General features: G+C 38.6%; 1 protein-coding gene across 6 annotated transcripts in view; it reads left to right on the forward strand.

Annotated features, from left to right (window-relative positions):
* The window catches only part of ANKIB1 (ankyrin repeat and IBR domain containing 1), a 104333-nt gene that overhangs the window by 17242 nt on the left and 68092 nt on the right, over positions 1–18999 (forward strand). The window contains exon 1 of one of the 6 annotated variants that reach the window (XM_074835446.1): positions 1739–1863. The exons of the other annotated variants lie outside the window; for them this stretch is intronic. The gene's annotated coding sequence lies outside the window, so the exon portion shown is untranslated. Of the gene's footprint in view, positions 1–1738; positions 1864–18999 lie in introns of those variants that run through there. 6 annotated transcript variants of the gene reach the window in all.

An 18999-nucleotide genomic window follows, 5' to 3' on the forward strand; every position in this document is an offset into this window, starting at 1 on the left:
TTACTTGTTGGGAGTTTGCATCCTGATATAATTTGATACCCCTTTGTACACGGCTCAGCGTGGGTACTTGCAAGCTTGGGTGCAGTTTAGAGCAGCCAGTGCTGCCTCTGGTGCTATGATGCCTGCTCTGTATCTGCAATCTCCCACTCCACCCAGCTACATCCTCCAGTCCACAATCCATCCACCATCCCCTTCTGAATCCACTGCCACTGTCAGAGTTGTAGCCGATAAAATAATGCTGGGCTATGAGAGAAATTTCCTGAAAACTGTTTTGACTTTTAACTAACTCGGTGGTGCTGGTGTACTCCTGCCTTGCCTCCAGCACCCAAACAACTGTGGGCTTTGCACAGTTTGCACATTGCTGGTGTTTCTGCTTCTGTCTGCATTTCAGTTTGAACAAACGCTGTTGTGAAAGTATTTCCACTCTGTACAGTATGCCCTGGTACAAATAATCCTGCCTCCCTATCACTGCTGCCATGCTCTGGCCATTTGGACCATCAACATCCAGGAAGAAAACCCAAAAGAGCGCACTGATCTGAGTTACAGCTATTCTGCTTCCCTGTGCAGTCACAAAGGCACATGCCAGTGCAAAACAGGGGAAAGTGCAGGAATATGGAAGAACAGAAGGGGTGGATCAGAAACAGAAAGGGAAGGATCAGCTCTGGTGTCAATTAAAACCACTTTAGAAACTATAGTCTAAGTTTGTCAAAAAACATTAGCATCAGAAAAAGATAATGGAGGCAGATTTCCAGCTTACTAAGTGCATGCTTCATAATAACTATAAAAATGACTTTATAATTTCTGAAGCTTTAAGAGAAGTTTGGTAGAGGTCACACACTGATCTGGGCAGCGATAACAGGTAACTGGACCTGAGGGAGGAGAACAATCCAAGACAGGAACAAGAAGTGTAGAGGAAAAAGAAATGCACTTGGTTTTGTTTTGGTTTTTGGTGGGGTGTGGGGTGGGGTGTGTGTCTCCTGAGGTGCCTTTTACTTTACAAGCAGAAGAACTATTCTTAAATAAGCGCCTGTGTGTTACATTGGCACTGGATCAGGTTTTTCATAAAGCGGTCACCAAGGGATTCCTGAGCATCACAACTGCGAGCTGCTGAAACTTAACACAGCTGGTTCCCCCAGCGTATGTCTCATCTACCACTGCTTGCTTTTGTTCTCATAGATGTGTGCGATGAAACTAGCAGTGGAATTCTTCTTCTAGCAAACTCTGTATTCTTGGACCTTACCCCAGCGGATTTCTGTCTCACTTTCAGGCAGCCAGATTCAAGTTCTACCAGTACCTAGCAAATGCTGTATTAATAATTGAACTTCTCCTAGTGATAGGTCCAGGCTGCTTAAGAACAGTTTTACCAGCCACAGTCAAGGAAGGTGAATGGGCTTGTCAGGCTGAAGGAGAGACATGGTGACATGAGTGACAGCAGTAAGCCAGGTCTTTTACGTAAGCAGGCTGGATTGTATAGTCTCAGGTGGCCACGTGCTGTTTTCGGCAGGGTGTCTGCTGTCACTGCTTTGCAGCCAGGTTTGGCAGACATCAAAGTAAAAGTCTTCCCTTATGTGAGGAGGCATGCCTAGCTATGGAAGTGACAGGAAGGGAACGCGTGTCCTAGTCACAGCAGCACCACCATGGCGGGGAAAGCCCATGTACAGATGTCCTCTGTGACTTTGTGAGCAGCGTTCAGAAATAGCACTGACTAAGAACCTCCTGTGTGCTGTCACTGACACCTCCCGAGTCAGGAGGATTACCTGGATCTTTCTGTTCTGCAGGACCTTTCTGTCTAATGTAGCAGCAAATAACGCACGCAGAGGTCCTAAAAGTCACCTCACTGAACCAGAAGTACCGGATCCACTGGTGAGCTAGCTGTTTGCAGTGTGGTCAGTCATTCTTTTCTTATGACCCTGGGAGCTGTATGGAGCAGATGTGGAAGGAACAGAGTTAGTGGAGAACACAGCACAGGCAGTGTTAACTCCACATTATATATTTTGATACTAGATGGTCTTGTGGGCAAACAATGTTAGAAACAAAGGGTATGTAAGTCTAGTAAATGCTACTTTTCAGAACACATGTTTGTTGACACAGTAGCTGGCTGTAAAAAGAGGTAAGGCAGCAGCTTTCCACCCCCCAAAAAATATTCTGCAAAAACTTGGGCAGTACACAAAGGTGAATTTTGGTGTACAAGGTATGAGATGATCTTGGCTACTGGATAGCAAGCCAAAGGCTTTTGCTGAGGTGGGGAAGCATTACTGTACAACCATTAGCAATCTGATACTGAACAGGCTTAAATCTGGTACCTCAGATGATCTGGTTCTACAGCAATCCAGCATAACTGTCAAATTACAATCTAAATCTTTTTATAATGATTCCCTTTTTTAGACTGCAGTGTTCTGGTTTAAAGCATAAAAATTAAAGTATTTCCTGACTGGTATATTAGACTCTATAATTAGTGTTGAATGTTTAAATCTGTTTCTGGACAGAGGAATTTTCTCCATATTGGGAAGTACAGTGAAAATTTTCAGGTATGCTTTGGCTATTCAAGTGTTTTCTATGAGGAGATGTCTCCTTGTTCTTCCCCAGGAAACAAGAAGTGGAGAAGAACAGTAATAAGAGTGACAAGATTTACAGACCACAGGAGAGCATGGGAACAGGGGGGTTGTGGGGAGAGGGACATTTTATTTGGCAATTTTTCCTTTATTTGTTGTTGCTATGAAGTAGAGAAGAGTATGGAGAAGCAAGGTCTGCGTATGTGATACCATGAAGTTTATCAGAGTAGGAGAAAAAACACGCAAGACTGCTTATTCTTTCCTCTCTCTTTTGTAGCACCTGGCTATGATCTTTCCTTGATAATTCAGCATCTCTCAGTGAGAGAGGTCTTTAATGAGAAAATGGGGAGGGAAGTCTAAAATAATTCAATGTTTTTAAAATACAGAATATCGCTCCTCCATCTTAATGTAAAAAATATTCTAGATGTGCTTTACAGATTTCCTGCATTCTGGCTCAATCGAGCAAGGTAAAAGGAGATCAGTGTAGACACCATCCCTTTATCAAGTATCGTTTGCCAAAGTGAGATGTACTTACTTGGTGATGAGAGCGAGGGACTAATTTTGTAGGTCTGATCTCATAACTGTCAATCTGCATTGAATCTTGTGGAAAAGCTGTGTAGACTGTTTCAGGTTATTTTTCTCAGTGCAAATATGGTTTTCTGTAGCACACTTTTTGATAATTAAACTGCAAAAACCCTGTTTTTTGTCATGTTTAACCTCTCTCATAAGAACTAACTTGGTGCCGGATTACTGGAGGTGAGTTAACATGATGCAATTTTTAAAAGATTCCAGGCTTGTGGAACAACAGATGTGTAAGCTTTATGCCTGTTCCTGAAATATTAGTAGAAACGATGTGATAATGGGCCAAATTAGCAGACATGTTGGTAAATGTGATGTCTTAAGGAACAGTCAACATAGCATTATAAGGGAAAGTCTTGTCTCACAAACTTACTGGAATTCTTTGAGGAAGTCAGCAGGGAAAATGCATTTGATATAATCTACTTGGATTTTCAAAGGGTATTTCACATGATACCTTGCTTAGAAGTCTTAAAAGAGTCCAAACAGCTTTGAGAAAGAGGAAGGGTCTGTTGCATGCAGAAGTCCCTGGTTAAAAGACAGGAAATGGGTAGGAATAAAGAGTCAGTTTTCTCAGTGATTGAAAGTTATTGAGTCCCAGATAGATCAGTGCTAGGACCTCTGCTGTTTAATGTGATGATAAATGATCTGGAAAAGATGTTAAGTAGTGAGATGATAGTCTCTAGACAATACTGCAAACACAGTGTCAACTGCAAAAGAATTTTATGAGACACAATGATAAATAACATATGAAACTCAATATATCTAGAGGTGAGAGATTCACATGGTTGAGGGAAAGAAAAGGGCTCTAAATTTATATAGAATTAATTATTGCCACTCAGGCACAAGGTCTTGAGGTTATAATAAAAACTCTGGTGAAAATCAGCTTAGTACTTAGTACCAGTCCAAAAAGTAAATCAGATGTTGAAACAGTAGAGACCGTGCCACCACCATGTAAATTCCTGCATTTTGTATGTTGTACACAGCTCCTTGTCTCCTAACTCAAAAAGGTGTTGGTGGCATTGGGAATAGGTCAGAAAAAGCAGAAAGGATCCTAAAAGTTGCACAGAATCCATTCCTTAAGGATTAGGCTTAATCAATCTGTAAAAGAGCAAAAGATTGGTATGACAGAAGGGTGATCACCTGTAAAAGGTGATATGATAGAAATCTCTAAAATCACAAGTGGAATGGAGAGAGTAAATAGGAAAAGTTTTTTCTATGTACCTCTCTGTTCTTGTAAACAGTGAAAATGAAATTTAACAAGTGGCAGGTTAAAAACGTGTTTCTTCACAGTGAATAGTTAAGCTGTGAAGTTTCAGGATGCTGTGGCTGTTAAAATTTTCCATAGATTCAGGGAGTTTCTCAACAAATTAATGCACGAAAAATGCATTACAAGTTATTAATATAAGAACAGCGTATGTGGCTCAAAAATTTGTAAAGTGGTAAATTGCCAAAAACTGGGAGAGTATTGTGGAAAAGTATCAGTTCATACTTGCCCAATTTTTACACTTTTCATTGGTATACTCTGCTGGCAACTCTCTGGACAAGGTATTAGATGAGAAGTATCTGATCCAATATGGCCATTATTGCAACTATGTTTATAATCTTTGGAAACAAAATGGGAAAGAAAAATGCATATATTGGTAACAGCAGACTTTTGAAAGAACTAAAGTTACAGATCATCTGTTTGATTTCATATTTGTGAAGTCTAAAACCAATGGAAATTTTTCTGCAAACCAGGCATAATGCTGTTTCCTGAAAACACACAATAAATTGTATTAATCAGTAAAATGTTGACATATAAACAGTAGAAGTGGTAAATGAGATTGTTAGAATTGAAGAAGTAATCCAGTTGTCATTAAAAACATTTGAGTATATGTCATGAAAATCATCTTCAGCTTGCTTTAAACTAATGTCTTGAAATAGAATTGCTGTTAGGGATAAAATTCTTTCAAGGCAGGCATAAATCAGTTTTTGTCCCATTTAGAATTTTGGATATTTATTCTTAAGAACACTTCGCCTTTATTTTTGAGGATTGACACTTTTTTTTTTCCCCAGTCCATCTGAAATAGCTTTCAAGAGAGCAAAGGACTCTTACCAGCCTTTGTCAGCCCTACAGTCATTTTTAATTTACACTATAACCCTTCCAAATCTAAAGAGTTTGGAAAAAAAGTGGGTTTTGCTTTCATATTTTTTTAAAGGCTTGCCTAGTATTTTTGTAATTCCTCTTTTTTTAGCCTAGTAATTTATCTACAAAAAGCTCTCTAAAGTTTTTACTTTCTTAGTCTGCTGTAGAAGCAAGGTAATTTTTCAGGTTTTCACATCTAATATCAGTTGAACCCATTATCTCAAGAACACATTGGCTCCAAGAATCTATTATAATTTTTGGAGTATTGGACTTTGGATGCAAGCAATAAGAACGCTCATGAATAAATATGAATGATGCAGGATTCTGATTTCAGGACAAGGTCAAGCACTTAGTTACTGAACTAAAGAAATGTATTCCCTTATCAGATTGTTCATTGTCTAGTTAAGCTTTTTACAACTTTCTGTAATATATAGGACTGATTACTATCAGGAAAGATAATGGATTATATCCATTTCTGAGGCTGCAATCCAGGAAAACCATTTCTCTGTAGCATGCAGAAGTAAATAAAACTGAGGAATGCAACTCCTGCAGGTCTTCAATGTCTTTTAAACTCATTTTGGTGTTACATCCATAGAATTCCCCTGGAGAAGATACCTGAGATTCTGCCAGAAGTTCAGCACCATCCTGATCCTTTCTGATTACTTAAATCTTGATTTTAACAAGCACAGGGATAGGAGCCTTTATTGTCATCAAGTATCCTTCATTTCTCAGTACCCAAAAGCTTGCTCTCTTTCTTCTGTGAAAAATCACGGATTCTGTCATGAATTGGGGCAGTAGTTTTCATCCAGAAACTGTTGATCTGCATTTATCTTTTGCTGTATCAGGTAGCCATTTACCTAGGTCAAACACTTTGATATAATAGTTTTCAGATCATCAAATTTGGCTGAGATTGTATCTTGCTCCAGGTACCTTTGAACAGCCTTCTTGTCTACCTTCTCTTAGCTTTTAGCACAACTGTAGGATGATGTTCAAAGAGATGTCTTTATGTTGTTTAATCCAAGCTCATGGAAGTTGCTGTTAAATTACTACATTGGGGATGAATAAAATTTTTTAAAGACTTTGTCGGAAGAATAATTTGATTATATAGGCTGGTTAGTGAAGTGTGGTATGATGTACCCTATGTGCTAAACCAATAAAACCATTCCTTGCTTTCTACAACAGTATTGCAGTAATTTAAAATGAAAACTTACTGCAAACTGGTTAGTCTTAATCAGTACAAATGCCATTGGATTTGTTGGAGCACAGATGCTCTTTTATTGTTATGACACATTTCTGCATGAACAGAGAGTTTTTTGTTTTCAGGCATAAAAAGAAATTGAAACAGTGGATGCGATAGTGAAATGTTCCAGCAGACACAAGATGTAAGAATCTGGTGACCTGAATGTTGTGGTTTAGAATATAAAGAATGGGTTTTACATCAAACTTTTGCTGTTTAAGAAAGACCATAACAGACAAATGTAACAGGACTTTAAAAAGAATGATTAAAAAAAGAGAAGGTCTGTGTTCACTAATATTCTTTGGACATGTGAGCTGAAGTGTATGTCAGGCAGGAGTGAGCAGAAAACTCCGTGGTTGATACTCCCAAATTTCTCAGCAATATTAGCTGTGAAAAGAACATAGAAAAAGTTAAAATAAATATTTATTTAAATAATTAGGAATTATTTCTATCATAGAACATCTGCTTTCTTATGGCTCAGATTTATAATATAAATACAAATTCTAAAGCACATTGTAACATACGTTTTTCTTAAGCTTGAATGTCAGGAAGGGTAGTAATATTAATCATTTGTTTATGCTTCTCTTTGTTTCTGAAGGAAGATTTATTGTCCTGACTGGAGTATTGTATTGACAAGTAGCATAGGTACATGCTACTTGAGAAAGTTTCAACAAAAGAAAAATCATTGTAAGAGACTTACACAGTCTCGGTCATTTCCTAGAAATAAAAAATGCCAGAAGGACTGTTTGTTCAGGATAACCACAATTCACCTACTTGTGTAGGCCCTTTACTAATATGTCCTTTAGTTTAAATGAACACCTACTAGTTTTGCCGTATTTAGCTTGTGTGACAATGGCCCATGGATGATGTAGTGTCCTTTCTGTTTTCACTTTCCACCCACTGACTACTGCAAACTGTTTTCCCTTGTTTGCTGTATTTTTCTTGCTCCTGGCAATCCAGCCAGGCTTGTTACTCCTGCTGCTCTTTTTCCACTACCTTACCTGGTTGCCAGCAGGAGTAGTGAGAGCATAGAAGAAATGGCATAACTGCTGTTACTGTTTTCTCTGTCTAGCTTCAACATGACCTCTGGGTGTGATCATGGAGAAAGTTCCACTAACCATCAAGCACTGTTAGCTATTTTATGATCCCAATGTCTGAACAGTTACTTCTGGTGGAAGCTTGAAGTAAATAGCTGAAGATCATCTAAATTCAAGTCATAAAGATTGTATTACTTGGGTAAAACAGAATACTTTTTTTAGACCAGTTCGTGAAAATCTTTGTAACTTTAAGCCTGTATACTCTGTTCCGTGTCTTGCAATTTTGATGCCAAATGGGTCTGATTTTGCAAAATAAGGGACTCTGGTAATTTGCATTTCTCTTTACTCCATTCCTTGCCTTACATAGGAAAGGTCAATAACAATATTCTAGAAAGAATGGCAATCATTTGTATTGTATTAGTATCTGGATCAGTCTTTAGGTATGTTGATTATGTTAATGGGAGAAATTATAGAAGAACTAACAGAACTGTGTGGCTAGCAGGTTGAGGGGGGTGATTCTCCCCCTCTGCTCTCCTCTCATGAGACCCCACCTGGAACACCATGTCCAGCTGTGGGGTCCCCAGTACAGGAAGGACATGGACCTGTTGGAGTGCGTCCAGAGGAGGGTCACAAACATGGTCAGAGAGCTGGAACACCTCTCCTGTGAAGAAAGGCTGAGAGATCTGGGGTTGTTCACCCTGGAGAAGAGAAGGCTCCAGAGAGACCTTGTTGCAGCCCTTCAGTATATAAATGGGGTTTTACAAGAAATTCAGAGAGAGACTTTTTACCAAGGCCTGTAGTGACAGTACAAGAGGCAATGGTTTTAAACAGAAAGCGGGTAGATTTGGGTTGGAAATAAGGAAGAAATTTTTTATGATGAGGGTGGTGAGACACTGGAACAGGTTGCCCAGAGAAGTTGTGGATGCCCCACCACTGGAAAAGTGTTCAAGGCCGGGTTGGACGGGGCTTTGAGCAACCTGATCTACTGAAAGATGTCTCTGCCCATGGAAGGAGCGTTGAACATGATGATCTATAAAGGTCACTTTCAACCCAAACCATTCTGTGATTCAAGCTCAGGTTGTTTTGGATTTTCTACGTAAGCTTTATTCTTTCTGTGTTTTCTTTGGCTTGATACTTATCTTGAAGCCAAAAATAATTATCATGCAACAAGGTTGTGTTTCATTGTAATTACACTAGAGTCAAGAATAATCTTCATAAATACAAACTGTAAGTGACATACTATAATTAAATTTTGTTATCCACAGCCTTTATGTAAATGATTAAACAGTTTGTATGCAGTGGGAAAAACAGCCCAATATTGCAGCAGAGGTGTTCTGGCAAAAGTTAAAAATATTTCTTCAAGTTATGTGTTTGTGTAAATTAATGTTAGATTAGATCCAATATATCTTTTGCCATTTCCCTGCCAGAGTCAGAATTTTGCCAGTGGGTATATTAAATATTTTATCAGAAGTGCAGCAGTTGCAGTTCTGCTAATTTTCTGGCGTACATAAGGTGCAAATGATGATCCTTGTCACTGCAAGTTACTTGAATGGCTTGTTCTTAGCAATGATGACTCTTGAGATTCTGGGAACTTAGCACGGTGACAAGCAGGATGTGTACCTCTTGGAGTAGAAAGAGCTAAATAGTTCCTAAAGTTGTCTCTCAGAAATGTCGTAAAATGCTTGTGCACTACTGCGTAGTAAATGTTTTGTTGTAGGAATCTGTCTCATTTTAGACACGCAATGATCTCCTGGATTCTATGTTTAGACCTTAAATGAATGTGTTGCTCTGAAGGAGTGCTGACCAGTTAAATTACCTCTTTGTTAAAAGGAAATTGATTTGTTCATTCATCTGAAAAAAATCAAGATCTCTTTGAAAGATCAGTGGGGTCACATTGTCTTTTAGCTTTACGGAGAACAAAACCAGCATGTAAGAATGCTTCCAGGAAACAATAAAAGTATGTGCTTGTTTGTTTCTAGTCTGGTACATTTGTGATCATTGTTTGTCATCTTTCTCGGACAGTTGAATGTGCTTTCCTTACCTCGCACTTCCATAGAAACAGATACGTCTTTAATGTAAGTAGAGTATATTTTACAGAGTTTCATCCCATAGGTATTTATGAAAAAATTATAATGCACCAAGTAGAGATGTACTCCTTCACTCTTCCAAGCATAGCTTGTTTAAGTGAAAATACGGAACTCTGTATGCATTGCATATTCCTTGAAACAGTGTGTAATATTCTTTTCAGTGCTTTCATTTAATTGGATAATAATAGAGAAATTACAGTCAGTGTTTCTTAGTTTATTCAGAATGGGCAACCTGCAGACTACCAGCAGTCTACAGATAGAGCACTGGTCCTCTCAGTTGTGTGGTTATGAGTCAGGAGTCAGCGGTGGGATACTGTGATTGTTGCTTTCCTCCAACAATTTGAAATACAGCATGATGTTTTGGGAGATTCTACATTGAAAATTCTAGATTTATTTGTTTGCTCACCTTTCTATTTTTATTTTATTAAAAATACATTACTGTTTATAAAACCAGTAGTTTTTGAAATGCACTGACTTCTAGAAAGTGGTGGAACAATGCTTAGTATGTACAGTCTGATTGCAGTTGGCTGACCATGTGTACTAGCTATCCTTACTTTTTAAGATCCACCATGTAGGCCTCTTGCATATTTACAAGATCCAGTGACAGCATGACCTTACCAACCGATCCTCTTTCCTGTGAAAAAGCTTCCTCAAACTGAGAGACTTCTGCTTCAGGAGCATGCTAAGGTTTCTAAATATATAAAGGATTTTCAGATTTTACTGTGAGAGGAATGTACTTTTGAGCAGCCCTGTGTTGCCATCCTCTTTATTTTTGCTTTCTGTGGATATGCCTTGGCAGCCAAAGAGTTTTGCTTTCAATTGTATCAGTTTAACACCACTGATAATGATAATTAAAGCTTTTGGCTGGCCAGATTCTACCAGAGGCTCTCCAGAGGGTTGGCTTTAGGCTGCAGTGCAGTTTCAGACTTGTTTACCTGAATCTTAACATGGCTTTTAAATTGTGTTAAGCTGAGCAAACATGCTTGAAAAATACATCCTGGATTCAGTCAAGGCCAGGGTCAAGACACATTGCACCTTCTTTATATCGGTCATTCAAGCTCCCTGTAGGGTTTTCTGTAGCTGTTCGCATTGCCATCTTCATTCCTGTTTCATGTCCTAACTGTGCTCTCCAGTACTGGTTGTCTTTACCCATGGTTTTTCAAAGCAGGTCAATCTGACAGGAATACACACATTTCTTCAGACTTTTTGCTCCATACAGTGTCAGTCTGTTTGTCCCATTTGGCCATTACTCTGTAAACCATTGCCTTGTAACTCTTGGTGGCGGTTTCGCTGCGCTCTTTTGGTCTATTGAAACTGATTTTGCAGGGGACATGCATTTGTGTTTAACTGAACTGAGCTGTTGCTTACCTTATGGTTAAACAAAGTGTGTTTGAGTCTTTTTTGCAAAGAGGCTCCCATCCTAGCTGACACATTGGGCATGATGTGTGTGTGAGGGTAAGGAGAAACCAATCAGAGAAGCATTACACTACCTGAACAGGGTTCTTGTGCTGTCAACATGAGAAATGTTGCACTGGTTAAGAACAATACCAGTCTCTGGTTCATATTCTTTAGCTTATCACTGATGCTAACTGTCCTGTGAGTCATCAGCTGCTGGTACTTCTTTATATAGGGGCTGGGTGATATTTGTTCACTTTTTCTTGATGAAAAAGTGGTGCTATCAGCATTGACCTGTGGTAGAGAGATCACTTTTACAGACATTTATTCAACTAACAGTGTTTTATGCACTGTATCAAAAGTGTATTGAGTTACTTTAGTTAGTGGAACAGTCTATAGTGAGCTTTTTATACTAAAACAAACAATGTTCTTGAGATTAAAATGCCAGAATTGTTAAGCATGTCTGTCTTTAGCTTGACTTAATCTAATAAAATGTCAAACATTTCTTTTTGTGCTTCTTTGCCTTCTGATCTAGATAGAGAAGGTCTTAGGGTGGTAGTGTTTGTATTACACTAGGTACAGATATTTTATATTATTTTAGATTTGGTTAGTCTACTTAACCTGAAGAGTGAAGAGCTAGCCCTAAAAGAGTTCTGCAGTATTTTATGACAGGAGCCTAAAAAGACCCTTAAGAAGAATATCTCTCTTGTATCAGTAACTGAGGTACGGCAAATTGAATCAGATTATTAAGGCCTTGACAGACGGTCCATTGGGAAAAACTCCAAAGTGTTATCTGGACTTCAGAGAACTTTGAGGGGTTTGTTGTTATTTTTAAAATGATTATCTAAAGGCATGGTACCCTGGAATGAATATGAAATGATCTGCAGTTACAGGTAAGACTATTGGATATTCCAGTGCATAATTACAGAATGATAACTGTTCTGTCTTACTGAATTGCTGCTCCCTAAGGATTTTAAAAAAAAAAGGATGCACCAAAACAGATGCTCCTTTTAACTTGTGCCACTGGATTTTTTTTTCCCCCTTGACTATCTGCAGGGATGCTGTCTTCATCTAACTATCACAGTATACCTTTGATTTGGCTGCACAGTATCTTGTGTGTCCTGCCATGTGTGTATGTACCTACCCCACAGTGGATTTACCACATTTCATTTAAATGACAAATGCAAGTACTGTAGACAACACCACCAAAATTAATGTAGCAATTACTTTAGCTACATCTATGCAGAATTTTTTCCTTAAAGTGGTAACTGCTTCTAGGTCGCTGCTGCCGCTGCCCCTGCTGCATACCAGTAAGTGTATAAATGCAAAGAAAACCAAAGCCATGCTTCAAATCCTTTTTTCTCTGCAAAATGGAGTTGTGAAAAAAGTGTATCTGAAAGAAAATACTCCACCTGGATGAAAGTCTTTGTGCCTGAGTCAGTAAGCCAAAGTCTCAAATTACCGAGTTGAGCAATAACTGTAAGCTTTCTGCTTGTGGGTACACATGCCAGCATAAAAAGGTTATAACATAAGTTGCTAGACTCTCTATCCCACAAACATATAAATGAGGAAATAATTAATTGTCTCACTACCCTACACTATGTTTTATTCAAGTCAACTCTCAACATTATTGCCACATTTCAACCTTGGTATTTAAAACACAGAGAACATTATATTGGTGATCATTTTACAAAGGGTGAGATGTTGGCATATCAGTTATGTTTTTGGTCTGTGCTTGACGTGTAAAATGTAACACTGAATTTGATAATGTCAAGCTCCATTCACAGAGGTTTGAAGTGGCAGAGATGCTTTCATCATTTCCTGTTGATCACTTCAGAACTTTTGGCACAAACCTTAGAATATTTCAGTGTGCAAACAAAAAACCAAAACCAAACAAAAAACCACCAAAACCAAACACACCAAAACCAAACAAGCCCCTGCACCACCACTTTTCCATAACTCAATTCTCAAGCTTTGCTAGTGCATTTGTTACTTAAAACTTTGCGGAATTGTTCCTCCAGGTGCAGATATCCAGCAATTTTCCTCCAGACATTTTTTCCCATTAATTAAAATTGGGCAAATCTTAAATCTTTACTGTAAACATGTAAAAATTAGATTTGGCGTAACTTTTTCTGCACATCTTAATTATGGACATCTCTGCCAGCCATACATAAAATAGGTATGCACATTTGAATGTTTCATTTTTAATTTTGTCCTCTTGGTAAAGTGAGCAATTTTTTGGCACTGGGGTGCTCTCTCTGTACTTCCCAGAGAGGTGAGGGGGTAAGGGAGGAAGAGGACCACTAACCAGGACTTTTTCTACTGTGTTTGGGAGAGGGCTTGATATCCTGAGTGTTCTTGAACATAACTTTTGACTTGCTTCATTTGTGTTAGTCCATCCCACTAGTGAGGATTAAAATTGCCTACATCACAATGTGACACTCCAGGGCATACCAGGTTACTAGGCTTTCTCCTAAACCACAAAGATGTTCATGATTCCCTTCTGCAGTAAATTATGATTTATAATGCAGGACAGACTCCGCAGTAAATATTTTAGAAACTCAGCTTTTAAAAGTGAGCTCTTTAACTACAGTATCCAAAGCAAATAAAATAGTTACCTTTTGAGCTAACTGTGCTTGAAATGGAAGATGCTTTTAGAATGCAATATAGAATTTTATACTTTCAGAAAAAGCCAGGTACTTTTGAAAAACAAGTAGTTTTGATATCTTTTTTCTTTATCTTTTTTGTGTAAGCAGTTCATTGTCACTTGCCTTTCCAAGGGTGTAGAAACCATGTTGATACACTAATTTTAGTCAATAATGTGTTTTATGTTAATAATGGTAAGATTTAATGATGAGGGGCTATGTAAAGCCTTATTTCTTTGAGCTTGGCTCACTTAGCTATTCCACAATAATGTTCTTATAGTTTACATGAAAAACTACTTTTGTCAAATAAGAAGTGCACTTTTTTTAAGCTGTACATTGTATTCAGACTTTTTGGGATTAAACTGTGTAATTACATAGTGTTACCATGTAAAATAATGGTTGCAAATGATGATTAGATCCATTGCTGATCTTTGCTCATTATATAGATAATAGATTTTTTGGTGCAAGAAATATATAGCTTTTTCTTCTCCTAGTTAAACCTGAATAATTTTTTTTACTGATTTTGATAGATTTCAGTGCAGTGTAGTACAGTATGTCTCCCTTAATTTTCTTCATTCCCCCAAGATACAGAACGGCTGCTGTATGATCACGTGCTAGTGCTGCATTCAGTGAGAAATTCTGCTTCAGTATTAAAGCAATTCAAATGTACATTGAGAGAGGTATGTCATCTCACGAAAGACTTGTGTGTTCATTACATGGTTCCTAAATGAGTGTTAGAAGTAGGATATTTCAAAAATACTTACCTGATTCCACTTGTACAATATTTTATCATTCATTATAAATTTCTAGCAAGTGCCGTGGCAGTATTTCAAAGGAGGAACTCCTTCTAAAATCATATTAAGCCATTACAGTTGTCCTTTTTCAGACTCACTTTTATGATGATGCCCATGGAAAAATCAATAGTAATTGGGCAGCTGGTGCAACTGCTCTCAAAATCTCCTTGTTACCTTGCTCTACCCATGTCTTTCTGTATTTACCCTTCTTTTCATCTCGTTCTCAGTCTTCAAGCTCCTATGAGAGTGGCTGTCTCTTTGTTAAATATTTATAGAGCTATGATATCAAAGGGTTGCTTTAACAGTGTTGCTAAAAAGCCCATTGAACGTTTACTGTTCATTGCCAAAGCAGAGAAGTCTGATGCCCCTGGCTGAGTTTATAAGAATCTCTCCTTATACTTTAAGATGGGTTGTGTAACCAGTATTTTGTTTTTTTTGTTTTAAGCTGGAACTTCTGTTTGGTAGAGTATAGTAGAGTAGAGTAGAAAATACAGTTTCTGATTTTTGAATGAGATGGTTGATGTTTGGAATTCTAAAATAATATGGGATATAATTAGCAAACATTGAATTTAGCTTTTCCTGTGTTCTTTGGTGTGAAAGGTTATGATATTTGTGGTTATGATAAATGTTACAAGGTTATGGTAAAGGCTATGATATAGCCCTTCTGTTAACAAAGAATTGAAAATTTAGTAAATAGGTCTACCTACAAAACAAATGTATTTGTCCTGTAAAATTATATTCAAGTCTCATTTTATTAAGATAAAATACTTGAAAATTGTCATTTTCGTGTTGTCATTTTTGTTCCACTGTGATGTTTTTGTAATACAGCACATTAAAAAATAGCCTAAGGATTTTCAATGCTGGGTTTATACAGATAGCAAAGCAAGACTGGTAACACTGACACTGCACACTACCCTGGGAGCTTCTGAAACTGCTTTAGCAATCCCTGTATTCAGCCCACAGGTGTTCTCCAGATCCCTGAGGTTGTGGACTGGCTGGGCCTTCCAGGCCCCTTCCTTGCCACCCGTTTTTCCCCCTTTCAGGAGGGAATGTATGTATTGCATGTCCTTCACCTTCAAAAACATGAAATGAGAGGTTGAAAGAGCGAACCAAGTTTCCTTTCTCTGAATCACTGCCTAGTTCCAGCATTGACCTTGTTAGCTTACTGTCCTCTGAGAACACATAACGGGTTGGAAGCTCTTAATGGAAAAAAAAAACAAAAACAAAACAATAAAAGGAGGCAGAGTGGGCCCCTTTCAGCCATTTTCAGATCCAGAAGTTTGTTGCATCAGCTCGTATTTTGTTCTTTTTCTCCTTCAGTTGAAGTAGAGGCTTCTTTGTTAGCAGATGTAGTTGGTCTGTTAGCTGAAAGATGAACTGAAGACTGCAAATGGGCAGATCCTGAATATTTTACAGCAGGGCACTCATGAGCTATGGCAGCTTGAGAGAGGCAGCAGCTGTCACATCTTGGTTTCTTCTGGACTTCCAAACACGCTGGGAGCCAACTGTTACAGCCAAGGTACAGAGGCAGCTTTCTCCCCTGTCTTTCTGTATTTTTGCTGGCATGTTTAAGGGGTGGTTCAGAAAACTACAGCGTGGCCCACCAAATTTCCAAAGCGGAAAAGGCAAATGCCTATTGTAGTGTTAAAGATGAAAGACCTTGTGGATGCTGTATGAAGGTAAAAGGCATTAGTACAGTTTATCGTATCATGCATTTTAAGTAGGGAATTGTTTTCTGTGTTAGTTTTGACCCTGTCACTTCTCTCCTTGCATTCTTCCAGCGGTTTGTTTCTTGCTATCACATCATGTATAAGCCATTTACCTTCACCTGACGGACTTTCATGGACTATCCCCATTCTATCATTTTTCATTTTATTTTGATAACATGATGACTATAGTTACGTTAGCCGTTTGCTAAATTTTCAATGGCTCTATGTTGATTCTTGGTTTTGCGGGGAGTTTCACTTGTGTCTGTTCAAAGCCACATCATTGCTCTGTTTCGTAATCCTTCTTCAAATTCTCCCTTTCCTTTGACTGAGAATCTTTTCATTTGGAGAGTGGTCCTGTTATGCAAACAAGTATTTTACTCTTTATTTTGTTCACCTTTCTATATCATGTCTGTATCATATATAACCCTTTATTGTGCACATAGGCTGTAAGCTTTTTTTATGGAAGCAGCTATCACTGTTTTGTTCAGTGACATGCAGTACATGCTGCATATTCCTAAAATTCCCAGATGTTACAATGTACATGTACATAATAGTTCAAGCAATGTGCCTACATCTTTTATATTCTTAGTTGAAGACTCTGCTGCTATATAATATATCCATATTCCATCAAAAATAAATGAAGCTTGTTCAGTATGCAATAGAATTAATGAAATTTACAATTTTTATCTTTTCTGCACTGCAATAACGAGCTTTTTAGTTCTGTAGAGCCGCTCTACACAGACCCTCAGTTCGCCCATGCATTTTCAGACCCCTGCCTAAATCCATTCAGATCTCAACTTCAGCATCTCAACAGTACCACCCTGCCCCAGCTTCCTCTCAAACTGAGGGCACCATCTTATCTCCTTATACTCTCAGCACCCTCTTTCATCCCTACCCAGGTTTGTTTAATGTTCCAGTTTTGGGCAAGAGGCAGCACGTTCTGCAGCTGACACAAGCTAATTTCCAGAAATAAGTGCATGGCAATTGGTGCTGTTACCTTCTAATTTCAAATGGTGGAAGAAGGTTTTGTGCTTTTCTTCTTGTTGTGGACACTAGTGGGATCTTCATTATTGATTTTCATGACAATTCTAGGAATGTGATAGCTTTCAGGCACTTGTTCTCTAATTTAGTTCATAGTTGTGAGAGCTATTGGTGGTGGATAGGGATTGACAGATAATACAAGACCCTAAACTAATCTCATTAACAAACTTTACTGGAAATCATTCATTCAAGTTGTTTTTGAGATCCTAGCTGTTAAAGGTAATATGAACTGCTGGTTGATTGGAAAGAGTGTAGAGTTTTTCTTGGTTTTGTACAGTCTTTCATTAAAGCCTGAAACTATCCAATATTTGAAGTCATACAGCTGTTTCTGCATCTGAAAACACATTAATCTGCAGCACTGAGAGCTGTGACATGGTAATGTGAACATGCAGTGGCTTTCTTCAGGAATATAAATATTATATCTGCATAGTATCTGCATGCTTATACTTTAAAATATAGAGATGATAGAAAGATACAAAATGCTGCAGAATCCTAAGTGTGATTGAAGAATCATGGCTTTGGCTTGCGTATATAACTAAACATATGAAGAGTGTGCATTTGCTTTGAGATTAATGCCTACTTTATTATTATTGTTGTTATGAGAAACTTTTGGCTGCTTAGCGCAGTTGCTTGTTAGGTAACTCTGGTCACAGAGGAGAACATGGGCAACATGTTTAGCATGTGAGTCAGCTGATTCAGCCGTGTCATTATCTCGCACAACGACATCAAAAGGTAGGGCACAACAACTCCAAAATAAGGGTTGTCTCACCAAGGTTTTGTAGGAAAAGGGGATGAAAGTGAAGGCCACCAAGGCCACCACTCTCCTGCTCATATGGCCCTGACTGCACTGGTGAGATTAGGATGGAAGTGGTCTTTTCCCTCCCCTTCACGAAATGACCTCTCAGAGGAACTGCAGAGAGGAGACAGTGCAAAACTGGAAGGATCTCATGCAGAATGGGATCTGAGCAAAGCTATAGTAAGACTGAGGTGCAACATGACATGTAAGTTCACAACAGTAGCTCAAAGTAGCTCGTGAAAGAACTGCTCTGGGGAAACAAAAATAACTCATTGCAGCTCTTCCCCAGGTTTCCCCAAATCCTTTTCAATGAATCGCATCCACGTCGTGATTCCCTTGGATTTTCTGCAGCTCTAGACCCCTTGGATTCCTCTATTATTTCTTCTCTCTATAAGGCTGTCTGGGCACCAGTAATTGGAAAGCCAATGAGGAAATAAAAGTTTTGGGATAGTCCCAACCAGTTGAATATAAGTACTGGGCACGAAGCAGCTCCTGCCCTGTCTGATTATATATGCCCAACATAAAAGTCTTGGTTTCCTAACCTGCTGTGCCTGGCATATTTGGATCCCAGTGTGTGCTTTGTGGGGTGAAAGGTCTGTCATGGAGCAGTCTGGATGGGATGACTCATGCACAAAAGAGACCTCCTAGATGGTTCACTGTGCTACCAGCTGTAGCCTGGTGCTGAGTCCCCTGTCTGTCCCTCTGACATAAACCAACGTGTGCTTTTTCTGACTGCATGACCTGATAAGCTTCTCTTACTCCATCTCATGAGTGGAGATGCTCTGTCTGCCTTGTCTTTATGCAACTCAATCTGCTGGTTCTCTCCATCAGATAAAGGTGAGAGGCTGGGGAGCATAACAGCTGGAAAGTACTTTGAAGTACTTGTAAGGTACAGTTGTTTTGTGCCAGTATAATGCCTGGCATTGTGTGGACCCATTCATTGTTGATCTCATAAGTGTCATTTTAAAAATGGGATTGGGTGTTTTTTTAAGAGTCTGCTTA

Source organism: Strix aluco, chromosome 1 (genome assembly GCF_031877795.1).
Source record: "Strix aluco isolate bStrAlu1 chromosome 1, bStrAlu1.hap1, whole genome shotgun sequence".
Taxonomy (NCBI): Eukaryota; Metazoa; Chordata; class Aves; order Strigiformes; family Strigidae; genus Strix; species Strix aluco.